This window comes from Pygoscelis adeliae, unplaced genomic scaffold, assembly GCF_000699105.1.
Source record: "Pygoscelis adeliae isolate BGI_AS28 unplaced genomic scaffold, ASM69910v1 Scaffold160, whole genome shotgun sequence".
Lineage (NCBI taxonomy): Eukaryota > Metazoa > Chordata > Aves > Sphenisciformes > Spheniscidae > Pygoscelis > Pygoscelis adeliae.
In genome coordinates this window covers 2,221,089-2,232,539 of record NW_008824035.1, presented here as the reverse complement: position 1 = coordinate 2,232,539, position 11,451 = coordinate 2,221,089, and the positions used below count along the sequence as shown (strand labels likewise).

The following is an 11,451-nucleotide window of genomic DNA, read 5'->3' as shown; positions in this document are numbered from 1 at the left end:
GTGTCATTGTTGGTGCCAAGGCTGCTCGAATGTTACTGAACGTCTATTTAACCAGATCAGATTAAATGCTATTACATTATTCAGTGCAAGTATATTGTTCATAAAGGAACAAATTAATATTCTACTGACCTTTCAAGGGCTGAATTAATAAATTTATCACAAGGATTAGTTTGGTATTGTATAATAGAGACATTCTTTTATTTATTTATCCAGAAGTACTTTTATTATGAAGTTTACTGACACAAAGCTGCTTCTGTTAAGCTGATTGTTATTCCCAGCTACTAAAAGACCAGTGCCAAATCATATGTATGCATTTATGATTTTTTTAGAAGGGGGCCAAAAGGGTAGTATGTGATTTTATAAAAGCAAATAGGAAAGAAGTGTAGTAATTTCTAGCTAGAGAGCTTCCAAGGTCTAGTTTGAGTGATAGGAGTGATGAGAGGAAAACTGCAGCATTTATGGTGAAACGTGCATTACACTTTAAAAAAACATTTATGCCTAATAATCAAAAGTTATTTCAATAACAAGGTTAAGGATTATTTTTATTATCATAAAAACATGAGATTTTTTTCCCCTTACCTTTCTGTGGCTCTGCAGTAAATTTTAATTTTGTAAGGACTTTTTGTACTTTATAGTTTTGAGTGCGTGGGGAGGGAGAAGGCAAAAAAGAAGAGAGACAGCCAAGAGAGCAAGTGTTTCTACGCTGTTTGTAATAGCGATGTCATGTGTCTGTGAGGGACAGCAGTGGTGGTTTGTTTTTTTGGGGTGTTTTTTTTTTTTTTTTGGTAGTGTAGTAAGCACCTGTGTCATCTCACCAAGGTACAGCAACTCCCCTGTCCCACTCTTCCCCTTCTTGTTGAAACGAGGTTGGGATGGAGTTGCAGGTACAGCTGTAGTACTGACGTGGCACTGTGGTACCCCACGGCCACAATGTGGATTTTGTGGAAGGAGAGGCTGTTACAGAACAAAAGTTGCATCAAACATCTTCAAGGCTTCTACTGAATTCTTCTGTTTTTATCTGTGTCTCTTGTGCATAAACTCTGGTTTTGCATGTAAGTGTGAGGGAGATGGAGAAATCTTAGATGCAGATGGAAAAAAGAACCCGTGTCTTGATATTTTAAAAAATCTAGAATTAGAAGGAGATAAATTTATGTAGCCTTTGCACCATAATGATGTGGAAAGACCTGACACAAAGCCATAAGGCTTTTTTCACAGATTCAGTTGTCTGGAAATTGTGCAATACTGTTTAAACAGAATGACTTTTAACAGATCGCAATAAATTAAAAAAAAAAATCACGTTTTCACCAAGGATTACAAGATGGCAGTGCTAACTCCCATGCAATTAATAGACAGTGTGTACCTTGTTTTCCTTTGAGTGCTTAGCGTTTTGTCTAGATTTTACGTGGCCGTGTATCCAGGAACTGGGTATGGATGCAAGCTGCTGGTAATTGAACTGTATTTAACTCTATTAAAACCGTCCTATGTGTTGGATGGCAAGATGTGTAGCTAAATTTGCATTTGGAGCAATGTAGCTGTAGCATGCATATCCTGTAGTAGATAGGCAGCCCCTAGTCCACATGTTTTTAGGTACAAAATGTAATTGGTTTATGACAAAATAACTTTTTATATCAACATAACATTTGTCTTTTACAAAACATGCAGTTACTTTCCCAGAGCAGTTGTGAGGTGCAGTTTGTAGCTTCACAGGAAAAAGATGAAATATGTTCTAATTTTTGGCATGGATCATTGGCCCATCGAGTCAGGTCTTGTGTTATAGCAACTTCTTTGTAGAGTAAGGCTGGTCCCGGTTTCCCCTGATCTCTTACACCTACCGAATGTCTTTTTACATCCAGCTAGTTGTGTGATGTAGTATTTAAGGGGAAGAAGATGCTGTCTGATATAAAGAGTGACGAGTTTAAATCTGGAAGCAAAAAAAGCCCCTTATTTCCATGCTTGCTGGATTAAGTCTTTTATATAACATGCTTTATAGAAAAAGGGCTACGTTTGTACAGAAGGAGGTGCCAGAACGCTAATAGAAGTATAGTAGCTCATCCGATGGGTGGGACAGACTTCTGCGTGCTATTCTGGAACAAAATTAACCCTGTGTGGGAGTATAATACCTAGCATTGTTAATTCTTGACATTTTCAATTTCTTCCCCATACTTCTGGGGCTCTTGATGAGAGGTGCTTCAGCTTCTCTTTAAAAATTTAATTTGTAGGGATAAAAAATAAAATCTTAGAGGATTCCATCAGAAGCTTGTGAGCATGATCGTGTCTTTGGCATGAGAAGATGAAATAGAAAAGAATCCAAGCATTTTAATTTGTTGGGCACAAAAAGAAGCTGATCAGTAACTTTGGGATATGGTATTGCTCTCTGAAGCACATTACTTTGCGGCTGTGCAGGCATGTGACAGTGTGATGGTACGTGGGTCTGTGTTGGTTTCAAACACGTCCGGGGCCTCCTGTGGCCCTTTCGTTATTTCTGAGCCTTTGGCACTGAGTGTCAGTGGGGGATGTGTGGAGATGGGGAAACGAGAGAACTAGATATTAGAATTCAGTAGCAGATTTAAATTAAGCAGAAACCTCAGTATGTTATAAACTTGTAAGGCTATATATACACTATGGCATGTGGCTGGACCATAGTCATGCTCAGCAAACCACTGAATATTATAGGACAGTTCATCTGTTTTCTAATTCTTCCCAGAAAAAAGAGGATTTCAGTACTGAGTAATATCTTATTATCCCATTCCTACTATCGGCAGCACAGCAATTTGAACTTGCAAAAATAGCAGATTAGATATTTCCCTGAAACTACATATACTATTTAGCGTCTTACTGATGTTCTGGCAGAACAGCATAGGGATTGACAGAAACTGGGGCTGAAAGTGGCTTAGGGGAGCTAACAGAGTTTAGCGAAGGTTATGAAAAAGCAGTGCTTTCCGTTAGGCGTCCTATGAGATGGGAAAGGAAGAGAGATGCCAAAGCGGGAACTACACACTGAACATGGCTTTATGAGCTGGGAGGAGTATAGGCTGACAATTTCATTTGGGGCTTTGCTTCCTTAGTAGGAAGAGTTAAGAACAGAAGTGAAAAAGCTGGTAGTAGTAGAGATAATGTCCTGACCTCTTAGAACTTAAGTGTGAGGTGCATATTTCAGAGTCAAATACTCCTTGCAATGGTGGAAACTTAAATGCAGTGTTCTGGTACTACTGTAGTAAGGCCAAAAATGGAACTAGGAAGGTTTGTCTCAGTGTGAAGGCTAAGTGAAATGCAGAAGTTAAACGGGCAGCCAGTTGTGTGATGTAGAGTGCAAAATCAGCACACGCAATGCTGTTAGTGTTCATAATTGTCAGTGCTGTAGCTTCAACAAGGGATTCTTTACAAGAAAATAAGCCATGTTTTAAGTTACAGCAGTGTAAATAAAGTCAAATGCTTCTGAAGTCAGTGGGGTTTTTGATTTCCACTGATGCAATTGAGGACAGAGGTTGAAACATGGGTTTTATTTCCAGACGTATCTCAAGCTACATTTCAAACTTGTTTTATGTGAAGAAGTAAATAATCTGTTGGGAGGCAGGCCGGGAGCATAGGTAACACAGCTTCAGATATGTTTATCTATAGGATCAGTAACCACTGTTGATTGTTTGCAAAGAGCTTGTTTGGGGTGTTCCATCCACGTCATTTTTCAGCTGTGTCCTAATATGGAAAAACAAACTCAATACAGCTATTCTGGAGTGAGTTATTTAGCTACAGGAGGGATAGGCCAAAGCCATTTTACTAGAGAACGTTTTTCCTTATATGAAAGCCATCCACTTGCAGGATATTTTTTGTTTAATGATCTTCAGAGTAATTTGATTATTTTTTATAATACATTGTAGAAGCTTGTGTTTAGGTTCTTGCTGGCTTATGTGAATACCTGAGACACAGTGACTTACACTGGGACAACAAAATAGAAATTACTTGTAGGAATCCTTCTACCTCTGCAGAGTCATGGAGAAAGATGACCTGTGTCCTCAGAGGACAGAAGCGTGGGAGCTCTGAGACTGAAAGTGGGGAGGCATGTTTGTTTTAACATATGTAAGATTTGACCTGGTTTCAAGTACTTTTCCTAAGACCAGAGGAAGGAGAAAGCTGCAGAGAGTAGGGAGACACATGAAGCCTGAGGTTAGGAGGCTTACAGTAGGCTATGGTGTTGCTTTGGGGGGGGGGGAGTGTCTGTGTGTGTGTTTGACTGAAGGTGGAGATGGCAAATATCCACCTTTTTGGCAAGGACTGAGGAGTTGGTCTTTAGCTTGACTAATCTGTATGTGTATGTAGGAAGGTTTTAAAAGGGGAAAATATTTGTTAATTTGGACTATTTGTGGTTGAAATATCGTAAACACTTGGATGTAATAAGAAAAATACAGTAACTTTTTGTTTTCAGAAAACTTGTGAGAAATATTACTTGAAATTAAGATTCATATTTTTTTGCAGAGGAGCTTTCTTTGTGAGGTTTTCATGTAAAAGCAGGGTCGCCTGTCTAACTGCATCCATAAATCAAGGTGGTGCCTTCTTTCCTTTGGAACTTATGGTAAAGAGTTTTGTTTTTAAAGCATAGGTGGTTATTACTTGTCTGTAGACTTTTAAATAGTGCACAAATGCACAAGATTTTTCTTTGATTAACTTTTTTTTTTTCATTTATTAACAAGGTAGTTATGTAGGAACATTCATCAGAAGCTTTAGAAATCGTAGGAGATTTATGATGTCATATGATGTCATTACAGCAATACGCTGCATTGTAAAACTTCAGAGCAACCACTGCTGTACCACCAGGGTGAATAATGGAGCATTCATTCACTCCTACCAAATCCCAACATCAAATATTCCACAGGCTCTCTTAAAACAGAAGTTGTGCCTATAGGAACATGTAGTGAGAAGTTACACTTGGGAGGGTGTAATCAGAGTACCTCAAAAGGAGCGGTAGATATTTCAATTCCCAGAAGTCATCGTGTTAAGACTGCACAAAAGCTACAGACTCTCTGAGGTAAAAGCTCCTCAGAAGGAAGTGGCTGAAAAAATCTTGGCTAGCTCATGGAGAGCTTGTGAGAACAAGCACTAAAGGCCAAATTCTGCTCTGTTACACCATCCTATGTTTGGACTAGTGCCAAGGACGAGCGCTTTCCCCGCTGCGACTAGACTGGAGGGAGTACAACTCTGAGGGGTCTGAGCAACCAACGACTCGACTCTAAACCACACATAAAATGAGTTTAGCAATCTTGGACTGTTGAACAATGATTCATTTTATAATACGACCACAAAATGTAGCTGAGTTGGTAATGATTGCTTCAAACAGCTCGAGAAACTGAATGAGCAAGGAGGAGTCGGGATTACCCTAAGCCCTACTAAGTGTCCTTGTTGGGCTGGAGGTCAAGGCTTCCCGGTATATCTTTTGCCCCGGGGCTGCACCGGCAGGCAGGGGAGAGCTCTGCCTGCAATAGAGACAGACAAAGGTCTCATTCTTTAGTGGTAAACGTGCTTTAACAGCCACCACTGTATACTAACACTTAAATAAAATGAAAGGAAATGTTAAGTCTGCTGTATGTTACTTGTTCAGGATGTTAACAGCTGTATGGCAAATACATCTATAGTATAGGAGGGCGAGAAAGATACAAGCAAACTTTCACAGCCATCCTTTCATATCTGTAATTACATCCAGACTTAGCAGCAGTGTCATTTCATTTTGCAGAGGAGCGTGGCAGCCCTTGAAGTGAGATTTCTTGGTGTTCAATCCCACACGGTAGAAAAGGTCCATTGTGCTCTGACCCGCTTTAAAACAAACCATACGAAACTGTGCATGCATGCTGAAAGAGCCCCCCTTTATATGGAGAACTGCCATTTGTTGCAGGGGTTGCTATGGCAAACCGGGGCAGAAAATCCTATTTTGATGTTAAAGCGAAATACTTAGAAATTGTAAGGAGACAGATTTTGAGAATATAAATTAATTAAATGGCAGTAATTGCATTATTGCACTATCTTGCCAGGGAAATAGCTATTCCTGTGAGAGTCTATTACTGTGTTAGGTCTTGGAGCAGAGTGTAATTTTTTGGAAGTGCTTTAGGTTTTCCAAATCTGTCTTTCTGCTTTTATTTAATTCTAACTAGTGGTAAACTGCAGCTTAGCCCTGCAAAGGTGGTCATCGTCCTGCATGCTTGAGTTGCTAAAGCTGTAAGAAGACTGAATAAGCATTTACAGTTTGGACTTCAATTGACAGAAGTAAATAACTTCAACCTCACCAATCTGGCCCAAGTAGCTGCTTGATAGCTTGCCCTGTTGGGATCAGTGCCTTTGATTGGGACAGGAAACATTAGGCTTCTTCCAGATAGGAGTCCTACAGCTGTCTAATGTGCCTTTTGCTCCTTGACTGCTGGAGGTGCAAAGTGTCAGGCAGGTAGGAGACTTCTATGGTACATTTCTTCCTTTGGAAGAAAAAGAAAAAAACCAAGGCTGTTTTATGTTGCTTGCCTTATTTTTTTCCCTGTGTCCTGACTGCTTAACGCCTCTGACCTTACTGTAGTTGAGTCCTTCTTCAAATTTCCAATGAAAGGATGAAGAGTCCACTTCAGAAACAGAACTGATAAACTGGATGCTGCCTAGCATATTTTTAGTGCAATTAGAAAAGCTGCTTGGAAATATTTTTTGCTTTTAATGCTGAAAACAGGCAGTTCTGTATCTTTACATCTATAATAGTTATTCATTAGAGTATTTCCTTACATTTTTAAGTGGGACTATGTTATGACCCTTTGATAAAGTTTGAGGAAAAGTGAAGACTAAAATGCCCACTTCCCACATCTGAAAGAGAAATTCAGATTTACAAGGAGAAAGAGATCAAACCACTATATATGAAGAGAAATGAAAAATGTTTTTTGTAAATGCGTTACCTTGGACCATGAAGAGCCTTACTCAGTTGACCCGGTGAATGAAGTCCTTTCTTCAGGTGTTCTCCAAGCATCTTTGGTCTTTGCTCAGTTGATCTCAGTTGATCAGTCAGCCTCTGGTTGGCTGAATGTGGGCACAGGTCACTGACTCTGTATTGATTATGCCAGTATTGCCGGTCTTATGAATTGACCATCTGCTGTTTGCTTTTGTGTGCACATTAAGAACCAGACAGCAAGAACATGGCAGTAGTCTAGGATTAATACCTACATCAACGTTCAGGAACTCTTGAGTCTTCTCAGTTTTGCCACTGCCTATTTGTCTTCAAGAAGTCATCTTTGAGTGTGCTACTAGTACAGCTTGCTGCAGTTGGTTGTGCTGGTGAACAAGGGTAAATATGTGCTTCTGTCGAATTTCCAGAGTTAATTTTAGTGCATTGGGAGTGTCATTTTGTACGTTCCCATTGGGTTCCTGAGTAGGCAGTAGAGTGTCCAATGCATCCAAGGAATGGAATGGAATGTAACAAAGCTTCTGTGTTGTGGATTGAATTTGATCTGTTTGGGAGAGGGACCAGCAGCTTCCCAAATGAGAATTAAAAAAAAAGAGAAATGTAAAAATGTTTATAACTAGCTCAAGTCAGCATGCTCATCTGGAACTGGCCAAGTCTAATTCAAGATGCTTTTCGTGCCACCGTGTTTGCCAGCTACCTCTTAGACTAAGGCATTTGTAGTGATTCAAGAGTTCAACTTTGTGTTAGAAAAAGAAAGGCACTTCTTGTGGAATATCATTAAAAGCTGAGCCAAGTTTTTTCTCATTTAATATTACTTACTTGAATCCACTGTCTTTCCTAGTGTTTTGTGCAGCATTATTCTTTCTTGTTACGTTTATCGTTATTCAGCTGAGAGGTTTTTCACTGTGTTACCTGAGTTAATATGATCTCATGTTCAAGGCTAAAATTAAGGAGGTTTGAAACCCAGGGTATTCTGATTGTCACTAGTGCAGAGATTCAGTATAGATGACTGAGTGCTTTGAAATGGAGCTTTGTATCCACTTACCAGCTTTTCTTATCTTAATAAAAGTGACAAAGAATCAAATAATTTTAAAAATATAAAAAAAGGTTAATTGAAAACTGCTTTTCCGTACATGTTGCAGTCATTCCTTATGGGTAAACATATGCATAAAACATTGTAACTACTCCCACAACATTCATTCTTATTAGATGAATACACTTTTTTATACTAACTCTGCATGGTAAATGAATAATTTCTATCTTAAATTCTACATTTTTCCTTTGTGGTTACAACCAAAATTATACAGATTCCCTGTGTGGAATTATATCCCGAGCTACTTTCCCCCAAGGTATTTTTAAACTTTTTGCCTAAATGATGTGCATTATTTTAATTACAGCACATAACAATTATCTGGAAGCTATTGGTTATTATCTCAGTCCGAGGTGCCACTTAAGTCCTTTTCTTCTCACAATTAACAGAATAATAATTGTTTCAAAGGCAGGCAGGGATATGAACCCCAATCAGATCCTAGCAGGCATGTCATTATCATAGCAGGGGAAAGCAAAGGAGCAGGTCCCTCCCTGGGTGAAAGCATTGGGAAGAAATGGGTGGTTGTATTTGTTTTGGCAGGCTGAAGCTGTCGTGAGCCCGGAGTCCCAGCCAAAACCAAGTGAGCTTTGAGTTGACTTGAGCCATTTCTCAAATGTTTTTGTGAACTCTTGCTTTTTTTTTTTTTTATTCCCCATATTGTTTTAATTATACTTCTCAGTGCTGGGAACATCACACCAGCTCTTCCATGTTTCGGGATTATTTGTGAAAGGATTTCTCATCAGCTAATAGCCGTTATTTCAAAAAATCTTCATCGCTTGGGTTAAAATCTGAGCTCAGATGTGTGATCACATAAGGGAAAATTCCGTGGAGACTTGGAGTGGAATGAAGCCCCCTCCTTAATACTTTTGTCTAACATATGTCACTGTATTAAAAATAATTACTTTGGTTCCTCAGAGGGGAAGAGGAAGGGTTTTTTTAAAACTTGGAATTCTATACTGAGTAGGCAAATAAACTCCTGAGAATGCTTTCATTTGAAAAGGATATTTTAAATGGTACCTTTTACTTGAATGTTGGCCAGTTTAATTTAGATTATTGCTTCTGACAATTAACCTCGTGTTGGGCTGCACTTGTCTCATTAGCAATGTGGCGAGTGATGAACTTGGATTCATGAGGGCTCAGCCCTCACCTGGGAAACTCACCCACCAGGGCTACGCCGCTGCTCTGACAATTAACAAATCCACATAAAAGCTGTCCGTGGAGGGCTGGGGCTGGGGGATTAAACAAATATATTAGTAGTCTTATCAAATTCATTGAATAGTTTTGCTGGGAGAGAAAGTTAAACAGCAGAGAAGGCATGGGCATGGGATTTAAAAATATGTCTTTTTTAGGTGATCTGGTTTTGAGATTTTCCTGTTTCAACTTTTTCTAGTTTGAGACAGAATTTCTCCTTCAAAATTTAGCTGCTTTAAAAACAAGTTTTTAAATAAAAAGGGAATAGAGTGATAGGGAGTAAGGATAGGGCTAAATAATTAAGAATAAAATTCTTAAATTCTGTTTTAATGTAATGCTTCATCTGCCAGGAAATGATCAGTTGATTTGTTTTTCATTTAAGCAAAACCAGTTATGCAAGTTGTGGTTTCATGAACTGATTTCCCCCCCTCTTTTTATCCCCTGATTTTTATCCACTGAAGCAAAATATCTGTTACTTCCACAGTCTACTAATCTGTGTTACACAGGGAATATTCAGGAAAAAATGTCGTCTTTTGGTGGTGATTTGATGAACAAAAGGATTGAAGATAATTTTCTTCAATAGAAATAATTACTTTACCGACTGTATAGTTGAAGGCTTCTCATCTAAATATCATCAGAGAATGACTAGTAGTGTTCAAACCTCAACATGACATACAAAGAATTTTCTGGCATTACTAGGAGAAAGACCTGAAAAAAATTTTTTTTTCAATTTTTTTTTTCTTCTTGCATTTTTAATTTCTTAGTTATACCAACATGCTGCCTATTTGTGTCTAAATTTACATACGTACATATATATCAACTGTATAGTGTCCAGAATTAATACAGATAGACATATCTTTATATGCAGGAAGGGGGAAAAGTGTTAGTCCCTTAAAGTAAGTGTTTTATTTTTTCCCTTTAATTTAAATTCACTTCGCATTTTATTTTATCAGCTCCCTACAAATACTTTACTACTTTTGCTGTGAAAATCAGTAAGGGGAGCATGATTTAAACTGACTGATCTGTTCTCTCCCATTATGTGGCTAAGCATATAATATTTGCAGCCACTTAAAAGGTATTCTACATGTTATTTAGAAAGAGTTATTCCATTGAATATTTAATAATGTGTACATGAAAACTGATCCAGAAGAGACTATAGGAAAAAAGATTTGCTCTGGCAGTAAAGTAGGTTATTTTAGTGGAAAAATGAAATCTTTTTTTCTCCTTGACTGCTGGGAGAGATGGGTCTGTGCAGCCGGCCAGTTAAATGCGTAGCCCATATGTGCACCATGAGGAAAGCTAATGCTGAGGTGCGAATGTGACTGGCAGAGATCGCCGTGCCTGCCTGCCGTGGTCCTTTCTCCACTACAAGGGTAGCTTCGCCCTGCCCTGGGAGCTTGCACCTTTGTGTTTTCGCTGTACAGGCTGAGTGAGCATGCCTGGTGGTGGGTACCCTTGGGCACGGCTCTTGTGGAGCAGGCATCCCTCGCTCATCCCAGTAGACTAGACCCATGGCAGTCTCTAGTGATCTCCTCTTCCTCTTGTTTATGAATTTGGGTAACGTGCATGGTAAGAAGATGGGAAGAAAAGTCATGACTCAAGCTAAATAGAGTGTAGGTCGTTGCCTTGGGGGGGTAGGAGGAGGGGATATTAGAGGTTTGTGGTCTGGAGATTTATTCCTGTAGAGCTGGGAGGAGGCTGGCTGTCATTCAGAGCTGGGAGCAGCGTGACGTGGGTGGGAGGAGGAAGGTGACAGTGATGTGGCCCCGGGTGGGTGGGTGAGCGAGCAAGCACTGAGCAGCAGAGCCACTTGCCACGAGGGATTCTCAGCCAGGGTTGAAAGCATCTTATGGACTGTGATGAGTCTGAGCTCTATTTTAGCAGGAAAGAAAACCTATTCATTTATTTGTAAAAATTAAAACTATTTTCTTTGTACAGAAGGAGACCTAAAGGGCTGGCAACAAGGTTCAGACCATTTTCTGTCTGGGGCAGTTGTTGGTGGAGGGTTCTGCTGTCTCACTGAGGCCGAGGGAGAGTGTGCATCATTCTTGCCCATCAGCCTGTCAAGTCTACCTGTCTCTCGTGAGATACAGCACTGCAAATTCCCTTTCCCCTACTGGCAGAAAACACCTCAGCCATGATAATAGCATAATTTTGCAGTTCTACCACGATCGCTCTAAAGTTTTAGTTGTGACATTTCATTACATTTGCTAATTTTTTCCTTCAATATAAAAATTACTCAAAAGATGCT

The 11,451-nt window shown here is 39.4% G+C and overlaps 1 protein-coding gene across 1 annotated transcript in view; it reads left to right on the top strand.

Moving 5' to 3' along the window:
* SATB2 (SATB homeobox 2) overlaps nucleotides 1-11,451 on the top strand; it is a 118,932-nt gene that overhangs the window by 19,490 nt on the left and 87,991 nt on the right. The gene's annotated exons all lie outside the window — the stretch shown is intronic.